The sequence below is a fragment of the Oryctolagus cuniculus genome, chromosome 6 (genome assembly GCF_964237555.1).
Source record: "Oryctolagus cuniculus chromosome 6, mOryCun1.1, whole genome shotgun sequence".
In the NCBI taxonomy this organism is placed as follows: domain Eukaryota; kingdom Metazoa; phylum Chordata; class Mammalia; order Lagomorpha; family Leporidae; genus Oryctolagus; species Oryctolagus cuniculus.
The window spans coordinates 106,093,489-106,116,539 of NC_091437.1; the positions used below are offsets into that span (position 1 = coordinate 106,093,489).

Here is a 23,051-nt window from a genome sequence, read left to right on the forward strand (position 1 = left end):
TAAAAGAGGAAGTCATGCATTTTACCGCAAAAAGTGTGAACATTTAGAATTTTCTCGATATAGTTGGAAGTTTGTTTACAGTGTCTCTTTTGGGTCCAAGATAGAGTTGAGGCTAGATATCACACAATTACTAACTTGCAAGTTTTCCTGTGACTTGGAGGTAGCTAACTAATTTGGGAGTATGTGGGAGGGAGAAACCAAAAAATGTTCCTTTGGGTAATTCCTGAAAACAGGGGGTTACAGATTAGGATTTTCAAAAAAGCAACAAAAGCCCCAGGCCATGTCCACAGAAACTGTTCTTTTAGGCTTCTGAGGCCTCTTTGACCTTTGTTTTATGAAACACTGACAACTTCCCATTTGATTGGTGAATTTTCTGCTGTTACAGACACACACACACACACACACACACACAACCATGCTCCCTGCCTGAAAGTTAAACCTATTTATGGTGAGCACTGTTTTTTCAATTAGGGTTATTTTCATTTTCCCAGAAGCCATGTGAGCTGAGAAAGCCCAAAAGTTTATTTTTCTTCCCTTTACTTTTTATAAGAATGTTAAAGCATACAGCATTTATCTATAGGTTTTCTTTTGAAATACTTATGTCTGAAATAAGGCGCCCCCTCTTTTTTATTTTAAAGATTTATTTGAAAGAGTTACAGAGAGGCAGAGACAGAGAGGTCTTCCATCAACGGCTGGAGCTGGGCAGATCTGGAGCCAGGAGCGTTTTCCGGGTCTCCCACGCGGGGGACAGGGGCCCAAGCACTTGGGCCATCTTCCACTGCTTTCTAAGGCCATAGCAGGGAGCTGGATCAGAAGAGGGGCAGCCGGGGTTCGAACCGGCGCCCATAGGGGATGCTGGCTCTAGCGCTAGGGGCGGCGGTTTTAACCTCTACGCCACAGCGCCGCCTCCCCACCCTCCCCCATTTTCATAACATGGCATAAGAGCTAGCACGCTTTTCACAGCATGGTTGTAGTCCACTTTCGTGGTAAACTCTTCTTCGAGAGCATGGATCCCATCCATCTCGCTAACTTTGGGGCAATGTCTTGCGCAAGTTGCTATTCAGTAAACAGAACTCACGAATGGTATTCGTGTTGCCGTCTCCTCAACATGTTCACCTGTGTATTAGAAAATATCGTTTCAAAGGCCAAGCTTAGCACGCACAGCTCTCATCACAAGCTCCCCGACGGTAGGGGACCCCAGACAAACCCCACAGGACCTCCCCATCGGTTTTGTGAAAAAACATTCTCGGGTGCAAACGCTGCGGGCGAAAGGGGAGCCTCGGCGAAGACTCCCTCGGCGGCCGGGCCTGCAGCTCGCGGGGCCTGGGAAAGCCGGGGTCGCGGGAAAGGGGTTCTTTCGGCCCGGTGGCAGGGCGCTGCCCCCGGGCTGGGGAGGGCGCCCGCCGCCGCCCCGCCCGCCCCGGCTCGCGCTCCGCCTCCGTCCGCGGAGCAGCAGGGGCAGGAATTCCGCGCGAGAACCCCGCGGCCCGGGCCCCAGCTCGAGAGCGCGGGGCGGGGCGGCTCGGGGCCGCGCCCTTCCTTCCCCAGCCCCCTCCCATCCCCCTCTCAGCGCTCCCCGCCCCGGTTCCCCGCGCACTCCTCCACCCCGGAGCTGCTCCTAGCCCCGCACCCACGCTCCTGCGCCCTCCCTTCTTTCCTCCGCAGCTCCCGCCTCCTCTCTCCACTCCCCTCCCGGGTCCCTCCCCGGCGCCCCTGCTCCCTGCTCCCTCCTCCCCCGGGTCTCCGCTGCTCCCCTTCCCACCCCTCCCCTGCATCCTCCCTCTCCTGCGCCCCTTCTCCCGGCTCCCCTCCTCCTCCCGGCTCCTCTCCCGGGTTTGCGGAGCTCCCACGCTGTTGCTATGGAGGCGCCCGCGGCTGTTGGCGGTGAGGCTGGAGCTGCCCTGGGGCCCCGGGGACGGAGCGGTGTCCCTGCCCAAAGCTGTGGGGCCCAGGAACAAAGCGCGCTCTCCCCAACCCGGGAGTGCTCAGTGAGACCTTCAGGCGCCCGGGGCCCCGAGGCTTAAGACCACTGCGAGTCTGCTCGCCCCCAACCCCTGCGGGCAGGCCCCCTGGGGCCGGGGTGACAGCTGCGCTCCACCGCGCCACCTCCCCGGCCCCCCGGAAGATCAGTGCGGCTTACTCCATCCCGGAGGTGTCACTGGGGCCGGGGGCACAGCCAGATGGCCCCATTTAACAGGACTGTCCCCTTTTGTTGGGGGCCGAAGCAGCGTCCAGGCCAATTTACATAGGAAAATGGGGTTTGTGTCCCCAATTCAGTGCAGTGCCCCGACAGCTGGTGGCTCAGTCATTATGTCAGGACCCCACAGCGTGGTGTTTGAAGTGGCTTTATGTGTGCAGATGTGTGAGTGTGAATAGCAATTGATTGGGAACCGGTAGCTTCGGGGGCCGACTTGGAAATACTACGTGGGTATTTTTATCAAGAATACTACAAAGGTAATTTTATCACCCTGGTCACAGAGTAAGATCGGAGAGTGGGAAGGCTTTGCCGATAGCGGATGCTCCTTTACGGGGCGGCCGTGTACCCTTTTCGGATGCCCCCAAAAGCCACATTGCTTGGGTCTCCGGCGGGGTTTGAAGTCTTTGCAACTCGGTCATTGCTTGTAAAAATTGTGAAGCTGCAGGTATGAAACACTGCTAGGACGTACAACGAAGAAAGAGGAAAGATCTACTCTAACTGGTTTATTACACTTTGATTCTGCTGGTGTGTATTCAGGACTCCAGCCTGTAAGAGGCTGCAGGTTGGCTGGTTTGGAATCGGTAGTTGAAATGCCTGTGCTGACACTGTGCAATGTTATAACAGAGGGGAGATTCTCCAGTTCTTGGCTTTTGCCAGTGAGCCCCTAGAGTCTCTGAGAGGTGAAGTGAGTTTTGTCCAGCAACGCTCAGCTCTGTGCAGTGTGAGCTCAGTGGTTTGAATCCGTCCAAGACGACGGAAAAGGAAACTTGAAAAGACAGTCGTTTTACCGGTCCTGAAAGCACCTTCATGAAGATGCTGGCAAACCTTTTCCACCAGTGCGCTGGAGCCACCCACAGGTAACTCCCTAGAAGACAAGGGGTGGAGAGGATTTTTTTTTTTCTTTCCAACTCAGCCTTTATATATTGATAATCTTTCGTTTCAGTCTGTATTGGAGCCAGTTCCAGCCACTAGAATTTTCCAGAACCCTGTCCCGGGATTTGTGACTTTGATCCCATCAGAGCGATGATTGTGTGACGCGGTGGACGGTTCATGGTTAGGGTTTGTAGGAAAGGGGAAATCGAAGCTGGGCAGGACTCCTCTTGGTCTCCTGGATGGGTGGATGTAATGACTGTCCTGGAGCCTGCACTCGCCTTCCCAGAAGACAGAAGGGTGATTCGCAAAGGCTTTGATCTCCACAAACAGCAGGATCAGCTACTTGTATAATGATTTAAAATAAACTGACGGGTGGGCCTTGTGGTGCAAGAGGTTAAGCCAGGGCTTGGGATGCCTGCTTTCCGTTTCAGAGTGCCTGATTCGAGTCCCAGCTACCCGACTTCCAATCCACCTTCCAGATAACGCTCTTGGGAGGGCAGCAGATGGTGGCACAAGTACCGGGTCCCAGACACCTATGTGGGAGACCTGGGTTTGGCCTGGCCCAGTCCTGACTGTTGAGAGCATTTTAGGAATGAACCAGATCTTTCGATCTTTCTCTCTCTCCCTTTTTGTCGCTCTTTCAAATCAATGAATCAATCTTTAAAGAATCTTTAAAAGATGGTCTTACATCAGGAAGGGTATTGAAAGAATTCTATTGGTTAAACCCTCTGGCTTTACACCCCAAGTGAGTTTACAAGGATTTAGAAAACACTGCTTCTCTGGAAGCCTTTAATTGATGTGTAGGGAACCACAGGATGCCACATTAAGAAGGCATGAGGGGCTGACCTTGCGACTTCATAGGTCAAGCCACTGCCTGCATCCCATATGGGTGCTGGTTCGAGGCCTGGCTGCTCCACTTCCAATCTAGCTCTCTGCTAATGCATGTGGGAAAGCAGCAGAAGATGGTCCCTGCACCCAGGTGGGAGACTGGGATGAATCTCCTGGCTTCTGGCTTTGGCCTGGCCCAGCCCCGGCTGTTGTAGCTGTTTGGGGAGTGAACCGATGGAAGATATCTCTCTCTCCCTCTCCCTCTCCTTTTCCCTCTCTCCCGCCCACCCTCCCTCCCTCTAACTCTGCCTTCAAGTAAATAAGTCTTTAAAAAGAGTATGAGTTTACATATTGCACTTCAGACATCTGCAAGAGCAAAGAATGTAGACAGTTGCACTGAACAGGAGATAGGCATTAATTGCTGCTCTGCTCATATCTGAACAAGTCAGCAAGTTTTTTTCTGCTTCATATTTGTTTGGACTTCCATGGTACTAGGGTGAAAATACAGAATCTGTGTTGGGGATGCCATGTACTGATCTCAGCTGTTGGAAAGAGAGGTCTTTAGGATCACAAACGATTAAGAGATAATTGTATGTTATAAACATATTTGAAATGGATTCCAGCATCACCACTACTGCACAATGTTTTTTATTCTCTATACTGCTTTACTTGGATTGTTCTTTAACACTTGCGACGGTTGGCTATTGAGGTGTAGCAAACAACCGCCAGACTCAATCTCAAAACAGTGATCATTGATTATAAGCACATGCATTGGTGGGTTCACGGCAGGCCAGCGGATCCAGGCTGGGCACACTGAGTGGCTGGGCTGATGTTGGCTGGGCTTACTTCTGTATCTAAGAGTCTCCTGGTCCTCTAGACGAGGTTGGGCTGAGGAGGCTTCCCTAGAACAGCTATGCCCTGTGTCGCTTGTCCTTCTCCTTGGACCAGCTCACCAGCGCCTTCTGTTGGCAAGGCAGTGTGGGCATTAGAATCATGAAGATCTCTTGTTTCTGTAGGATGTGTAGCAGGAATTGGCATGTTCCGAGTTCTATCTCATTCTATTGAACAGAGCAGATCACATGACCAAGCTCAAAGTCAAAAGGAAAGGAGAAAGCCATACTCATTCACTGCAGAAAACAGGACACGGGTAAAGTATGGGGGAGGGGGAAGCACTGGGACTGTTAATGCCATCCAACACACACTCACCACACTTCTCATTTCTCGTCCTGCTGGAAGGTAAGCCCCACATAGGCAGGGATTTTTGCCTGCTTTGTTTATTGCTATCTTCTCAACCCCCAGAAGAGTGGCATAGAAGTTTAATAAATATCTAATGAGTCAGTCAGGAGGATTATAGGAATTATTTTTGGCTTATGCATAAAACCAAAAGTCCTTGAGATAGTATGACAATGTATTAATTTATTCTAAATTAATGGCAAAAATTATCTGTTTACATCATTATCTACAATGTGGAAACTGTTGGCAGTTTAGATTAAACATTATTTCTTAACCCTTTTTCTTTTCTTTTCTTTTTTTTTCTTTAAATTTTTTTGACAGGCAGAGTGGACAGTGAGAGAGAGAGACAGAGAGAAAGGTCTTCCTTTGCCGTTGGTTCACCCTCCAATGGCCGCCGCGGCTGGTGCGCTGCGGCCGGCACACCGCGCTGATCCGATGGCAGGAGCCAGGAGCCAGGTGCTTTTCCTGGTCTCCCATGGGGTGCAGGGCCCAAGCACCTGGGCCATCCTCCACTGCACTCCCTGGCCACAGCAGAGGGCTGGCCTGGAAGAGGGGCAACCGGGACAGAATCCGGCGCCCCGACCGGGACTAGAACCCGGTGTGCCGGCACCGCTACGCGGAGGATTAGCCTAGTGAGCCGCAGTGCCGGCCTAACCCTTTTTCTTTTCAAAAAAATTGTATCTATTTGAAAGGCAAAGAGAGAGAGACTCTCCCATTTGCTGGTTCACTCCCTAAATGCCTGCAGCAGCAGGGCTGGACCAGACTGAAGCCAGGAAACAGGAATTCTCTTATGTGGGGGGCAGAGACCCAACAACTTCAGCCATAGCTTGCTGCTTCCCAGAGTGTACTTTAGCAGGAAACTCAATTGGAAGCAGAGCTGGGACTAAAATGCGGGGAGTTCAATATGGGGTGTGGGTATCCCAAGAGGTCTAACTGCTGAGCCAAACACCTGCCTGATTTCTTAAGCTTTTTAAAAAAGTGTCTAGATTTCAAAAGGTTTAACATTTTCCTAGAACACGAAGCCAGGTGCTATATAAAAAATTGACTACTAGATGGACAGAAAATTAGAAGCAGGAAGGAGGGACTTTACATGTGTCCTTTTTTTATTTTAAGATTTTTATTATTTATTTCTTTGAAAGATGGAGTTACAGACATCACAGCACCAGCAGAAATATATTTTACAGACAATATATTGCTTTTTTTATATGTGAGAATGAATAAAATACAAATTTCCAGCTTCCAGAATTTGAATATAAAAAATTCTCAAGACCTTTGAATTCAAACTGCTCCGACAGGTGTGGGATGCAGGAGTACTCACTTAAGTGATCTTTCTGGGGCCTTTGGATCCACAGAAATTCAACCATTTCTCCCCTCTCCATCCCACTCAACCTAATCTGGAACACCAAGCAGAGGAGTTTTCTTTCTTTTTATTTTTTTAAAAAAGGATTTTAATTATTTATTTATTATTTATCTATTTGAGAGGCAGAGTTACAGACAAAGAGAGGGGGAGACAGAGAGAAAGGTCTTCCATCCGCTGGTTCACTCCCCAAATGGCCGCAACAGCTTGAGCTGGCTGATCCAAAGCCAAGAGCCAGGAACTTCTTCCATGTCTCCCATATGGGCGCAGGGGCCCAAGCACTGGGGTCATCCTCCACTGCTTTCCCAGGCCATAGCAGAGAGCTGGATTGGAAGAGCAACAGCTGGGACACGAACCAGTGCCCATGTGGGATACTGGTGCTGCAGGCAGTGGCTTAGCCTACTGTGCGCAGCGCTGGCCCAGGAGTTTCTCAAGGTCATGCTTTCAAGGGGAGTTACTATGCAGTGTATTCCCTTGGGATTTGAATTTGTGCTGCCATTTTTTTTTTTTTTTTACTCTGACAGATGATGAGGTAGGAGATAAAGCAGGCATTAGTGCTCTGTTACATAAAGGGGGGTTTGCATATGTCCACACTCAGCAGCAGGCTAATTTGGGACTCCCATAGGAAACCCAAGTCTTGAACGCTGGGGTGAGTATCTGAAGCTTCAGTGTACCAACTAACTTAATTTCTCAGACGGGCAGCGTTTCCGCCTGAAGCTGGATTCCACGTGTGTATTATTTGGGATAAAAGAAGAACTTGGAGGGGCATAGATGTCCTGAACCATAGTTTTGGTGTTTTTTTTTTTTTTTTTTAAGATTTATTTATTTATTTGAGAGGAAGAGTTACAGACAGAAAGAGGGAGAGACAGAGAGAAAGGTCTCCTATCTGCTGGTTCACTCCCCAAATGGCCGCAGTGGCTGGAGCTGCACCTTTCTGAAGCAGGAGCCAGGAGCTTCTTCTGGGTCTTCCACAAAGAGGCAGGTGCAGGGGCCCAAGCACACTGGCCATCTTCTACTGCTTTCCCAGGCCATTAGCAGAGAGCTGTATTAGAAGAGGAGCAGCCGGGACTTGAACTGGCGCCCATATGGGATGCTGGTGCTGCAGGCAGAGACTTCGCCTACTACGCCACAGTGCCAACCCCAAGAATTATAGTTTTCTTTCCTCTCTCTCTCTCTGCAAGTAACTAAATAGAATCCCCATAAACTATAAGTATTTCCTGTTGTACATTGAAAATATTATACAATGATTTATATATATTCAATAACTAGAAAGGAAGAATCAGAACATTCCCAACATATAGAAATATACATGTTTGAGAAGATGACAAATGGTTACCTTGATTTGATCAACACACCCTGTCTATAGGTATTGATGTATCACATTATACCCCATAAATATGTACAAATATTATGTGTCAATTAAAAATAAAAAGTAGCTGCCTGTGACTCCAGCATCCCCTATCAGAGCACTCGTTCTAGTCCTGGCTGCTCCATTTCTTATCCAGTTCTCTGCAAACGCAGAAGATGACCCAAATATTTCGTCCCTGCCACCCACATGGAAGACCCAGATGGAGTTCTGGGCTCCTGACTCTGGCCCTGGCCCTGGCCACCTGGGGAGTGCACCAACAGGTGGAAGATTTTCTCTCTTTCTCTCTCTGCCTGTCCCTCTCTGTCTGCCTTTCAAATAAAATAAAATAAATCTATATAATAATAATAATAATAAAATTGCAAACACTAGTGAATGACTAGTCTTCCTGATTCTCATCCACTGAAGGGGACTATCTGTCTTAGAGAGCAGTGGTGAGGACAAGAGGCAGTAAGATGCAGTCCCTGCCATCAAGCTAGGACAGGGGCTGTGATGACTCCTCCGTGCTTGTGTGGCTGCTTTATACATCATGACAGGAAGTAAATAAATGAAAAAAAAATTTAAAGAAAGTAGGCCAGCGCCGCGGCTCACTAGGCTAATCCTCTGCTTGCGGCACTGGCACATTGGGTTCTAGTCCCGGTCGGGATGCCGGATTCTGTCCCGGTTGCTCCTCTTCCAGTCCAGCTCTCTGTTGTGGCCCGGGAAGGCAGTGGAGGTTGGCCCAGGTCCTTGGGCCCTGCACCCGCATGGGAGACCATGAGGAAGTACCTGGCTCCTGGCTTCAGATCAGTGCGGTGCACTGGCCGCAGCTGCGGTGGCCATTGTGGGGTGAACCAATGGAAAAAGGAAGACTTTTCTCTCTGTCTCTCTCTCTCACTGTCTAACTCTGCCTGTCAAAAAAAAAAAAAAAAAAAAGAGTAAATAAATACCACTTATTTCTGGATCACAGTCTGGGGTATCTGTACTTGTTGGCTGTGACAAATGAGTTTTGACCATGGCAGTATTTCTTTCCCTAGTTACATGTGGGTTATGCAGGCCTATAAAACAGGTGCTTACAGCATGAGGCCAGCAGCTTGCATTTCCCAAGCAAGTGATTTTTCCATCTCATAATTACAGCAAGGCTGCTGGCTGAACTCAATCTGGATTCAGAGTTCACCTAGCAGGGGGCCAACCACCATTTGTATGGCTTTTTTTTTTTTTTAATTGATTTGAAAGGCAGAGTTACAGAGAAAGAGGGAGAGACAGAGTGTGAGAGAGATCTTCCATCTGTTGATTCATTCCCCAGATGGGACAAGAAGCCCTGGGACAAGTAGAGACGGAGCCTCCATCGACTTGAGGGATTTGGAGGAGCAGAGAGTCCCTGCCCACTTGCAGAACACACATGGGAGACACAAGAATTGACCCTTGCTGTGTGTCACCAGGGTCCGTTTCATTCGTGCACCTGAGCTCTGTGGAGGTCCTTGGCATAGTTGGAAGCCGCAGTGGAAGAAGACGACAAGCCGGAGGCTGAAGGCCCTCTTTGCGTGAGTGGTTTCCAGAGGCTGTTGCCCACAATTTTAGGGCCCACAAGACAAAGAGGTGCCCTGAGATCAGGAGTGGGCCATGGTGTTTAGCTTTGCCCCAGAACAGGCCCTGCTGTGACCGCTTGTGGACCGGGGATTTGGGGAGGACCTAGGCCTGGCTCCCTTTTCACAGACACTGGTTTTTCTGCGTGGAAGAGCAGCAAAGGCAGTTACGAGGTCCGGAAGTGACAGGATGGGGGAGAACACGTAGGTAGCCCTGTTAGTGGACGTTCCTAAGACATCCCCTTGGAGAGTCCCAGAAATAATTGGGGGAGGCTTGGGGGGAGCTGCTGGGGACCTGGCTTTGCACTGAGGGTAAAGACCCACTGTCATCTGGAACTAGAGTAGATGTGACTTCATAGGCTTGGGAGGGGTAGGGCCTGTGCGTGAGAGAATGATACAGCAGCTCAGCTTCATTGGTCTGCAGACCTGTTAGGTGGTTCACTCCCCAGATGTCTACAACAGTACACCAGCCAGGGCTGAGCCAGGCTGAAGCCAGGAGCTAGGAACTTCATCCAGGTCTCTCATGTGGAAAGCAGGGACCCAACCACTTGGGCCATCTTCCATTGCTTTGCCAGGCACAGGAGAAGGCAGCTGGATGGGAAGTGGAGCAGCTGGGACACAAACTGGTACCCATATGGGATGCTGACGACCCAGGCGGTGGCTTTATCTGTTGGGCTAGAGTGCCAGCCCCATGCGTTGTCATTTTCCCACTGTCTCTGAAATGACTTCGAAAAGTCTCTTCTAGACTTTATCATTGGTGATGAGCTTGCAAGGGGAGAAATAATGGAGGATCTCCTACAGAGGCACTGATATGTGTGTGTTCTAAAAGGTATTACAAAATAGAGACTCTCTGTTACATAATCAAACTCAAGTTGGGTTGGGGGCTGGATTTTACCACCCTTCTGCCTACAAATGCAGCTGCACTACCCAGGAGATGTTATTTACAGCATCTCTGACCCCTGGAGGCGGCCTCTGAGGGCTGACAGTTTGTCTCTCTCTCCTCTGTTTTATTATCTTTGTCTTTGGACAGCAGCACAGAATTTCCTGGTGACACCTACAGTTATGACCCCAGTCATGAGAATCCATTAGTTCTCCTCCATCTGCCTGGATCAATAGCTCAGGCAGCCCTGGCCCCGCGGTTCTGTGCAGGGTGGAGCATCCGTCCTCCTCTGGAAATACAGTGTGGAAATCCACGGCAGTGTCACCCTGGCAAGTAGGACGTCTTCTCCTTATGGCCAGCGGTAGATTATTTTTGTTAATACCTTAATTTTATTTCTTTAAAATATCATAATTTAAACATTATAAAGCTCTTTCAAATGCAGGAACACAGTTTCTCACCCCCAAATGATGCTGTCCAATTAGCCTCCAGTTCCTGAAGAGGAAACCGATTCTTTTTTTTTATAAAGTGTTTTTTTTCCTTTCTTTTTTATTATTTGAAAGAGTTACACGCACATACAGAGGTTCACTCCACTGGTTCACTCCCCAATTGGCCACAATGGCTGGAGCTGTGCCGATCTGTAGCCAGGAGCCAGGAGCTTCTTCCGGGTCTCCCACGCGGGTGCAGGGGCCCAAGGACTTGGCCCATCTTCTACTGCTTTCCCAGGACATAGCAGAGAGCTGGATTGGAAGTGGGGCAGCCGGCTCTCGAACTGGCACCCATATGGGATGCCAGTGCTTCAGGCCAGGGCATTAGCCCACTGTGCTACCACGCTGGCCCCAAAACTGATTCTTGCTGTAGGTTGCTAACTGGTAGCTGACATGGAACCCACTCAGCACCTCATGCTCTTCGGCCATCCTCTTTTTCCTTCATGGTGGGGAGGGGGTTAGCGGGGGAGGCAGCGTTGTTAAATAATTAAAGGGTGACATTTTCTACAATATTTTAAAACTTTAACACTGTTACAAAGGATCAAAGAAACATTTTTTCCCACTTTGATGTAAAGTACAGTGGAATGCTACTAATGCACGATTGCTACATTTCCTTGATGAATAATCGCTCTCTTTCTTCATTGGCAAAGTGAGCTGAACCGGTGTCTCTGAGCCACCCTTAAAATTCACCCCTCAATCTAGCTGCTGAAAGGAGTGTGTATCCAACCAGATAGCTGGAATCTGACAATGTAGGCTAAAAAATATTAATTATAAAAAGGTGTTGCCTGCGTATTGCCTGATCCAATCCATCCCTTATGAGTTCCACAGAGAATAGTAATAAAATACCAGCAGCATTTACCGAATGTTCGCCGGGGAGACCATGCATAACACAGCCTGCGGCTGTCCACCCACTGTCCTGCACTGCTCAGGACAACCCCACGACGCAGTCCTGTTTTGCCCCCATTTACACACGAGGAACTGAGGCTTCCGTTGCCCAGGTTTCACAGCTGAGCAGTATTCCCAGTCTCACCACTGACTTTATTTTGACACCTGAGGCAATCTTATTTCATGGGAGAAAAAAAATCCACACAAATTAAAACAAAACCAAAACCAAAAACAGCCAACCCAGAAATGAGCTGAAGAAGGGGAGACCCATCCAACTGATTTAAGCATTGCTTTTGGGAATCTTGCTTCTGTGGAGGCTTGTTCATCTGATTTTCCTAGAAAATTAATTTGCATTTCAGTAAAGCCTTAGGATCGTGCATCAAGTGTTACAACTAAACTGGGCCCTTTAGCCAGGCACAATTTGTACAATTTAGAAGGGGAAAACTGTCAATTAAGATAAAGCAATGTGCAACATTTTTCACTGAAAGAAAAAGCTAACCGTGTAATAGATTATTATTTTTTTTCTAGCTCCAGGGTCTTGGCTCTTTGGGGGATATTGAAAGGAACAACAGGATTGATTGAGGAAAGGGAAAAACAGCAACTGTAAAAAGCCTGTGACAGATGAGAGAGCATTATGATGCCTGGTCGTGACTTCCTCCTGCCAAGAGGAGATGCATTAAAGAAAACTCTTAACTAAATTAAAACCCTGCTCGCCAGTAGCCTCCCCTCCAGATGCTAACAGCCAGCGGGCGGCTCCTTGGACAATGGCACTGTGGGTAATTATTGGAAATGCTTCTATTAAGAGGCATGACAAGAAGCGCTGGGAAATGGTTTATGTCCTTTTAACCAAACATGACAAAAGCAGCTGACTGATTGATGACTTCTGCTATCGGGAGCCCGTGAGACCCTCACTACGCAGAGCGGTGGCTCCTGAGTCCCCATTGGCTGTGCTCGCAACAGTGGGAACCCGTTGTTCACTGACTTCTGTGCGTCCTGACATCGTGGCTCAGAGAGTGCTGGCGGCGGGGCCTGTGGCAGAGCCCCGGATGGTCACCGGGATAGCTTACGTTCCCGAATACGGCAACAGTTCATCCTGCGGGCATTTTGGTTTATGGAAAGTGGCAGAGAACAGGACTGTCCATGTCAAGTGAAAATAAGTTCCCCGATCTGCCATTGCATGTGTGTGAGTGGGAAAGGGCACATCTGGTGAGCTCACCCTTCCTCCCCAGAGTGGTGGCTGGGGCTCGCACCTGTGAGAGACCCTGGGGGTCCTGCAGTGGTCTTCCACCTTTCCAAGGCTGGGGGGAGTGTAGGGAACCACCCCACGGTCATCCTCATCCCAGGAAACAGGAATGCTGATGTGAATCAAGGAGTATTTATTTGCTTGAATCTTTAGATGGTAAGCTGCTACTGCTGCCTTTTTTTTTTTTTTTTTTGAGGATACATGCCTTTTTTAAAAGATTTATTTTATTTTACTTATTTGAAAGGCAGAGTTACAGAGAGAGGAGAGACAGAGGGAAGAGAGACAGAGAGAGAGAGATCTTGCATCCACCGGTTCACTCGCCAAACAGCCGCAACAGCTAAAGCCAGGAACCAGGAGCCAGGAGCTTCGCCCGGGTCTCTCATGAGGGTACAAGGGCCCCAGCATTTGGGTCATCTTCCGCTGCTTTCCCAGGATCAGAAATGCAGCAGCTGGGTTTTGAAACAGCGCCTATATGGGATGCTGGGGTTGCAGGTGGAGGCTTAACCTGCTATACCACAGCACCGTAATCTTGAAAAGACGCTTGGGGTGGGTGTTTCACACAGTGTTTAAGATCTGGATTCAAGTCCTAGTTCCACTCCCAGTTCCAGCCTCCTGCTAACATGCATCCCAGGAGGCAGCATGTGATGGCTTAAGTCCTTGTGTCCCTGCTACCCGAGTGGGAGACCCAGAGGGAGTTCCTGGCTCCCTACTTTGGCCTGGATGGGCTCCAGATGCCATGGACATTTGGGGGAGTGAACCAGCAGATGGGAGCTCTCTGCGTTTAAAATAAATAAATCAATAAAAGTTAGAAAAGAGAAACAGGAACTTGTTAATTATGTGTACAGCTTCTAGTTACTGCTTGGCTTGTAATAGGAGCATGATAAATATTACAAATAAATCAATAAGTGGATGAGTGCAGGCCTGAATTTAAAATGCAGGAGGCCTTTGCTTCCACTCATTTCGAGGGTGCTTGTGGTACAATCCTGCTTCTTGCTGGGAAGGGGCTTCTCTGAGGACCAAGTGTATCCAGGGGTGCACAGCGAGAGGAGGTGTGTGTGTGTGGGGGGGCGCCTTTCCCCCTCCGCTCTAGGTCTTAGGGCAGAGGGGACTTTTGTGGTTTTTGTGGGCCTGGAACTCTAATTCTCAACCTTCACTGAACCTTAACATCTACTGGGAGTATTTAAAAAAAAGAAACAGCCAGGAACCCACCCTAGACTAATTAAAGGAGAAGCTGGGAGTGGTGTTACAGGAGGAAGTGACTGCTTTAAAAAAGTCTCTGGGGGTGAGTGTGTGGCCTAGATGTTCAGATGCCTGCATCTGTATCACAGTGCCTGGGTTTCAGTCTTGACATTGCTTCTGTTCCAAGCTTCCTGCTAATGTGCACCCTGGGAGGCAGCAGGTGATGGCTCAAGTACTTGGGTCCCTGCTTCCCATAGAGGAGACCTGGGTTGAATTCCTAGCTCCAGGTTTGAATTGACCCAGGCCTGGTTGTTACAGGCAGTTGGGGAGTGAACCAGGGGATGGAAAAATCTTTCTCTTGCTTCGCTCTGCCTCTGGAATAAAGAACTAAATTTTTAAACAAGTCTTTAATGTGCAGCCAGAGGTGGGGGTTCTTAGCTCTGTGATGTGTCAGAATCCCTAGTGAATGTTAAAAATATCAGTCTAGTACCCGACTTCTAGAGATGCGCTTGGGTTCACATTTCTGGATCCTCACAGTGTTCTCAAGGACATTGGGATTGAGACAACGCCAACATGATTTCACCTTTTTTTTTTTTTTGACAGGCAGAGTGGACAGTGAGAGAGAGACAGAGAGAAAGGTCTTCCTTTTCCGTTGGTTCACCCCCTCAATGGCCGCTGCGGCCGGCGCGCTGCGCTGATCTGAAGCCAGGAGCCAGGTGCCTCTCCTGGTCTCCCATGCGGGTGCAGGGCCCAAGGACCTGGGCCATCCTCCACTGCACTCCCGGGCCACAGCAGAGAGCTGGACTGGAAGAGGAGCAACCGGGACAGAATCCAGCGCCCCGACTGGAACTAGAACCCGGGGTGCCAGTGCCACAGGCAGAGGATTAGCCCACTGAGCTGCGGTGCTGGCCATGATTTCACCTTTCAAAGAGCAACCTGTGGCCCTTGGTAAGAACACTCTGCTGAATCAGACTTTTTAAATTTATTTTTTAAAAAAGATTTATTTTACTTGGAAAGGCAGAGTTACAGAGAGGCTAAGGCAGAAAGAGAGAGAGAGAGGTCTTCCATCTGCTGGTTCACTCCCCAGATGGCCACAACAGCCAGAGCTGTGCTAATCTGAAGCCAGGAGCTTCCTCCGGGTCTCCCAAGTGGGTGCAGGGGCCCAAGGACTTGGGTCATCTTCTACTGCTTTCCCAGGCAGAGAGCTGGATCGGAAGTGGAGCAGCTGGACTTGAACCTGTGTCCATATGGGATGCCAGCACTGCAGCTGGCAGCTTTACCTGCTACGCCACAATGCCACGCCTGAATCAGGCTTTCTAGGAGAGAGCACAGGCCTCTGTAGTTTACAAAGCACTCCAGCTGATTCTCACAGTAAGGGAACCCTTACTGTGGCTTGAAATTCTCTGAAACTATGGCCCCGAAGCACTGTTTCCACCTGAACTCACTGAATCAGAAACCTGGAGTTGGTCCAGCAATCTGCTATTCGGCCAGCCCTGCAGGTGACTCTCATCCCTCCCCAGCAGGATAACCCTGCTCGGGTCCCCTGCTTCTCGGGTGTGGGCTGCAGAGCGCTTGTGTGGGCTGCAGAGCGCCTGCATGGGCATCACCTAGGTGCTTGTTGAAAGTACACGCACCCTGCCGGCGCCGCGGTTCACTAGACTAATCCTCCGCCTTGCGGCGCCGGCACACTGGGTTCTAGTCCCGGTTGGGGCGCCGGATTCTGTCCCGGTTGCCCCTCTTCCAGGCGAGCTCTCTGCTGTGGCCAGGGAGTGCAGTGGAGGATGGCCCAAGTGCTTGGGCCCTGCACCCCATGGGAGACCAGGAGAAGCACCTGGCTCCTGCCATTGGATCAGCGCAGTGTGCTGGCCGCAGCGCGTCGGCCACGGCGGCCATTGGAGGGTGAACCAACGGCAAAGGAAGACCTTTCTCTCTGTCTCTCTCTCACTGTCCACCCTGCCTGTCAAAAAATAATAATAATAAAAAAAGTGCATGCACTCCCTAGGCAGGTAGTGAGTCTAGCAGGTGAGATGCCCACACCTGACCACACCAGGTTCAAGTCCTGGCTCCTGCCTCCAGCTTCCTGCTGACGTGCGCCCTGGGAAGCAGCAGAGGAAGGCTCAGGCAGTTGGGTCCCTGCCACCCATGTGGGAGACCTGGATTGAATTCCTGGCTCCTGGCTTCAGCCTGGTCTAGCCCCAGCCTATTATAGGCATTTGGGGATTGAACCAGCAGTTGGGAATACTCTCTCTCTCCCTCAACCTCTCTCTCTCTCTGTCTCTCAAATAATAATTAGAAAATTAAAAAAATAAAATAAAAACACAGACTCTCAGGCCCCATCCCAAACCTGAGGAGTTAGAATCCACATTTTATTTATTTTCATTTTATTTAAAAGGCAGAGAGACAGAGAGATGCGGAGACAGAGAGAGATATCTCTTATCTGCTGATTCACTTCCCAAATACCCACAATGGCCCTGGCTGGATCAAGCTGAAGCTAAGAACCGGAACTCAACTTTCATCTTCCACATGGGTGGCAGGGATCCAAGCACTTGAGCCATGACTGCTGCCTCCCAGGGTGCACATTAGCAGGAAACTGGGATTAGAAGGGGAACAAGGACTCAAAATCAAGCACTCTGATGTGGGATGCTAGTGTCCCAAACAGAATCCTAACTGCTGTGCCAACTACCTGTCCCAAGAATTCACATTTTCAAAGGATACCCAGGTGATCCGTATGCACTTTAAAGTTTGAGAAGTCTTGCTCATAGCACAAATATTGCTTTGCTGTAGAAATGGAAAACTGTAAGATCCTTTAATGAGAAGCAGGATCCAAAATCAGTACTATGTCTCCTTTTAAGAATAGAAGTGGCTTTAATTATAGAGACACTACTAAGCAAATAACTGCACTACTAAAATAAATCCCAGACTTGTGTTTTTAATTAAGCTGAAATGAAGGATTCAAGTAAAATTAAAAGTAAAAATGTTCTATCCCCAATCCTGTATTGTTCTTTCCCTGATATTTCCTAATTCAATATAGTGCCTGTCATATTATTTTACTCCAGAGACTGACTTTATTGCTTTGATATATAAATATATGTATTATATAACACACACACACCCTATAGACGTACATATGTATGTATTGCATTAGTCAGGGTTATACATAGAAAGAGACCTGCTATCTATAGCTACGTCTATATCTGTATCTCTCTCTATTTGTCCATAGATTTTTTTTAAAAAAAGATTTATTGTTTATTTTAAAGGCAGAGTTACAGACAGGGAGGGAGAGACAGAGAGATCTTCCATCCATTGATTCACTCTCCAGATGGCTGCAATGGCCAGGGCTGGGCCAGGCCAAAGCCGGAAGCCAGGAGCTTCTTCCAGGTCTCCCATGTGGGTGGCAGGGGCCCAAGCTCTTGGGTTATCTTCTGCTGCTTTCCCAGGCTGCTAGCAGGGAACTGGATCTGAAGTGGAGCAGCTGGGACTCAAACCAGAACCCACATGAGATGCTGGCATTACAGGTGGCAGCTTTACCAGCTATGCCACCACACCAGCCCTGTCTACAGATATTTTAAGGAATTTGCTCACACAGTTGCTGTGGGGCTGACAAGTCCAAAATATGCAGGGCAGGGCAGCAGGCTAGAGATTCCAGCAACTGCTGGTGCTGCAGGTGGAGTCTGGAGGCAGCATTTCTTCCTCCTTGGGGCCCGAGTTTTTGCTCTGAAGACTTTAAGTTGATTTGATGAAGCCCAACCGCTTTAGAGAGAGTAACCTGTGTTGTTCAGATATACTTATTAGAAGGTAATAACTTAGGGGATGACACTGTGGCGCAGTAGGTTAATCCTCCGCCTGCAGTGCTGGCATCCCATATGGGCACCGGTTCTAGTCCTGGCTGCTCCTCTTCCCATCCAGCTCTCTGCTATGGCCTGGGAAAGTGGTAGAAGATGGGCCAAGTCCTTGGGCCCCTGCACCTGCGTGGGAGACCCGGAAGAAGCTCCTGGCTCCTGGCTCCAGATCAGCTTAGCTCTGACTGTTGCGGCCATTTGGGGAGTGAACCAGTGGATGGAAGACCTTTCTCTCTGTCTCTCTCTGTCACTGTCTGTAACTCTACCTCTCAATAAATAAATAAATAAACTCTTAAAAAAAAGTTAGTAACTTCTACAAAACACCTTCACAGAAGCACCCAGAATGATGTTTCACGAAACATGTGAGCACCACAATCGAGCTAAGTTGACACATAAAAATTAATGTGCTCTCTCTCTCCACACAAATGATATATACACACTTACGTTTATGAAATATATTTTAATATTTTTAAAAAATTATTTACATGAAAGGCGGAAGGAGAGAGACAGTGTTCATAGCTGCTGGCTTACTCCACAAATGCCTATAATGACCAGGGCTGGGTCGGGGCCAAAGCTGGGATCTGTACCCTCAGTCCAGGTCTCCCATGTGGATGGCAGAGACCTAATGACTTATTACTTGGTCTGTCACTACTGCCTCACAGTATCTGCATTAACAGGAAGCTGGAGTCAATCAGAAGCTGGAGACAGGTTCTCCCATGTGGACATGGGCATCCTAACTGGTATCTTTTTTTTTTTTTTTAAAGATTTATTTATTTGAAAGCCAGAGTTACAGAGAGGCAGAAACAGAGGGAGAAAGAGAGAGATCTTCCATCCGCTGGTTCACTCCCCAAATGGTCATACTGGCCAGAGCTGGGCTGATCTGAACCCAGAAACCTGGAGCTTCCTCCAGGTCTCCTATGTGGGTGCAGGGGCCCAAGGGCTTGGGCCATCCTCTGATGCTTTCTCAGGCACATTAGCATGGAGCCGGATCGGAAGTGGAGCAGCTAGGACTCGAACCAGTGTCCATATGGGACACTATCACTGTAGGCGGAGGCTTTACCCACCACGCCACAGCGCCGGCCCCCTTACTGGTATCTTGATTGCCAGGCCAAATGCTTGTCCCGTAAACATATTTTTGAAAGTTCTAGAACATCATAGCTTGTGTATGTTAGCAGAGCTAGTGACAATTCATAAAATGCATTGTTACTTTAAATGTAATTGAGTTTTTGGGATTTTCTTTTTCTTTTTTTGCCCCCTATCTTACCCCTTCTTGCATTAAATCTTATCTTCAGATAATATACAGATCATGGTGTTCCAGATGGCTGCTACCATTGCTGGCTCATTGTTAATGACCGTTAATATGCAAAGTCAAATTAAGTACATACTTTCTGACAGTACCAAGTTAAAACATGGTGAATCTTCATCTGGGAGTCTTTTCCTTGAATGTTATCACTTTTGAGGTCCTTTCCTTTAGTGTATTAGTTTTTTAAAAACACAGTTAATGATTTCTGTATGATACTGTCGTGCTCATATTGTGCAGGCAAGCCTCTGAAGACACATACTGTAGTTTTATGTGGCTCAAAGAAGGAAAACAGGATTAATTTCCGAGAGAAAGTGTAAGTGTGGCCCTTGATAGCTCTCTGGATTTTTTTCTTATTTTTCTGTGTTTTTTTTTTTTTTTACATTTATTTTATTTATTTGAAAGAGTTACAGAGAGAGGTAGAAACAGAGATAAAGGTCTTCCATCCACAGGTTCACTCCCCAAATGGCAGCAATGGCTGGAGCTGAGCTGATCTGAAGCCAGGAGCCAGGAGCTTCTTCCACATCTCTCATGCAGGTTCAGGGGCCCAAGGACTTGGGCCATCTTCCACTGCTTTCCCTAGTGCATTAGCAGGGAGCTGGATCAGAAATGGAGCAGCTGGGACTCAAATTGGTGCCCATATGGGATGTTGCTGCTGCAGGCTGGGGCTTTAACCTGTGGCTCCACAGCACCAGCCCCATTTTTCTTTTTTCTTTTCTTTTCTTTTCTTTTCTTTTCTTTTCTTTTCTTTTCTTTTCTTTTCTTCTCTTCTCTTCTCTTCTCTTCTCTTCTCTTCTCTTCTCTTCTCTTCTCTTCTCTCTTCTCTCTCTCTTTTCTTTAGACTTATTTACTATTTGAAAGAATCTTAAAGCTTCTCCCATGAAGTGCCCTTTCAGACTGGAGATACCAATGACTTTACAGACAAGGCAAAATGGAACATGCTCTGGAAAGGGAGGGGGAGAGGGGGTGGGGGAAGACAAAGAAGCAGGGAGAACGCAGAAAAAAGATTCATGGAAGACGCTGGTTGGACAGTTTTATGATTTCCAGCAACCAAAACCAGCTACAGATCACTTAAGCATTGGAAAAATGTGTGTAGGTCACAGAATTTAAAAATAAATTCATGAGCTAAACTGAAGGAGGACAGATCCTGAGATGTTGCAGAAATCCAGGGTGGAGAAACTCAGGGGCAGTCTCTAGCACTGAGCTGTGAGGACAAATGAGCTTCAGTCACTGCTTCTTGAGCTTGGCTGGGAGTGATTCGGGTCCTTGGAGTCACAGCAAGGCTGTTTCCAATGGCGGCGGGGATCCTGCACAAAGCAAACTCAAGTAGCTGCTTCCAAAAGAAAGGAGAATAAATGTGGGCACGCAAAACAACTGCTGTCCCCTCCCTACAATGTCGATGGAGAAGAAGACCAACTTGTCCCTTCTGGGGTCCATTTATCCTCGTGATGGGTCAAGAACACAGTTGCATTATTCTTGTAAGGCTGTGCTCTAATACAGCCAACACGATGAGATTACGTGAGCATCGAGGAGATGCAGATCTTTCGTATTTGTTTTGTCTCCTTCTGGGTTTATTTTCTGGGACGAAATTCCCAGGAGTGGAATCACCAGGTCAAAGGGGATGATTAAGTTTATGCCTGCCCAACTTCATTGCTAAATGGAAAACAGGTGAAAGCAAAGACATTCATCAAGTGGGGAGAAACTACTGGGACTTCATTTTGTCAATCATGTTTTTTTTTTTTTCCCCAAAAGACACAGGAAGACATGTGCAACAGTAAAATTCAGAGATGAAGGGACAATATTATTAAATAATATTTTGGGAGTCGCCATCAAGGGAAACATCCCAATCTTGATTGTGTTAAGTACTTTAGATTTTGAACAAAATTCTCAAGTTTTGTTGGCTAATGGGAATTTCTTTCTTTGAAATACACATGGTATTTGGAAGTAATTGACTGAAAAGTCATAACTACAGGAAAAAAACTCTTTTATTACCCTGAACTATTTGAGGGTAAGCGGCCAACTTTACCTCGTTACTGCTTAATACATCAGTGCTTGTTTTCCATAGGCAAAGACATTGTCTACATAATGACTGCACACCCTCCAAAGGCAGGGAACTAACAAGGAGCCATCACTACCGTCTAATCCTCAGGTCCATTCAAGATTTGTCAGTTGTCCTCTGTAGTAAAAGGATTCAGGACAGAATTAAGTGTTGAGTTCAGTTGTCATCTCTTCTGTTGTCTGCCATCTGGAACACTTCCACAGCCTCTCCTTGACTTTCCTGCGCTGGAGAGTTTTGCAGAACATAGGCAGTGATTTCATTATGACATGGTCCTAAATATTTCTCACTGCATCCTAACAGGTGGCATATTATTTTAATTTTCCCCTTTACTCTGCTATTCACTTCATCACTTAATTTAAGGTGATATCTTCTTCACTATAAGGTTACTTTTCTTTTTCTCTTTTAAGGTTTGTTTATTATTTGAGGAGCAGTTACAGAGAGAGAGGGAGAGACACGCAGAGAGATCTTCCATCCGCTGGTTCACTTCCCAAATGGCCGCAACAACCAGGGCTGGGCCAGGTCTCCAATGGTGTGGGAGCCCATGTACTTGGGCCATCCTTTGCTGCTTTCCCAGGCAGGCAAAGCATTAACAGAGAGCTGGACCAGAAGCAGAGCAGCTGGGACTCAAGCCAGTGCCCATTTGGGATGCCTGTGCTGCAGACGGCAGTTCAACCTGCTGAGCCACAATGCCAGATAAAGGTTACTTTCTACCATTTGTAGTTAATCAGTGTTTACATTACAAGTTTGTTGTGGGAAGATAATCAGTTTTCCATCTCTATGGGTCATGCATCCATGGATTGTTAATTTTTTTTTAAAAAGTGTGTCTTTGGGTTAGTTCTGTGGCATAGTGGGTAAAGCCATTGCCTGCAGTGCCAGAATCCCATATGGGTGCTAGTTCCAGTCTCAGCTGCTCCACTTCTGATCCAGTTCTCTCCTATGACCTGGGAAAGCAGTAGAAGATGACTCAAGTCCCTGGGCCCCTGCACCTGTGTGGGAGACCCGGAGGGAGATCCTGGCTCCTGGCTTTGGATCAACCCGGCTCAGGCCGTTGTGGCCATTTGGGGAGTGAACCAGCAGATGGAAGACCTTTCTCTCTGTCTCTGTCTCTATCTCTCTCTGCCTCTGCCTCTCTGTAACTCTGCCTATCAAATAAAATAAATAAATATTAAAAAACAAGTGTGTCTAAGTGAACGTGTAGATTTTTTTGTTGTCATTTCCAAAGCAGTGCAGTGTAATAACTATTGACACAGTATTTACAGTGCATTAGTTGTTGTAGGTAATCTAGAGGTGACGTATAGTATATAACAAGGTGTGCATAGGTTCTATGCAAATACGCTGCCATTTCCATAAGGAACTTGAGCATCTGCAGATTTTGGCATCTGCAGGGGGATCTTGGAACCATTATCCTATGGATACTTAGAAACTAAGTCGGAGCCAGTATTGTGGTATAGCAGCTAAAGCTGCCACCTGTGACACCAGCATCTCATATGGGCATCGGTTCAAGTTCCAGCTGCTCCACTTCCAATCCAACTCCCTGCTAATGTGCAGAAAGCAGAGGAAGATGGCCCAAGTTCTTGAGCCCCTGCACCCACATGGGAGACACAGAAGAAGTTCCTGGCTCTTGGCTTCGATCTAACCCAGCCCTGGTCATTATGGCCATCTGGGGTGTGAATCAGCGGATGAAAGATCTCTCTCTCTCCGTCTCCTTCTCTCTGTGCAAACTCTGCCTTTCAGATAAATAAATAAATCTCTAAAAAAGGAA

At 47.9% G+C, this 23,051-nt stretch overlaps 1 non-coding gene across 1 annotated transcript; it reads right to left on the reverse strand.

The window, feature by feature from the left end:
* Positions 1-540: 540 nt before the first annotated feature.
* Positions 541-1,364, reverse strand: LOC108176514 (uncharacterized). The gene is made up of 3 exons (XR_011389172.1): positions 1,218-1,364; positions 1,079-1,116; positions 541-785 (listed from the first exon to the last, which is right to left on the reverse strand). It is a non-coding gene; the product is annotated as an uncharacterized protein (transcript).
* Positions 1,365-23,051: the final 21,687 nt, after the last annotated feature.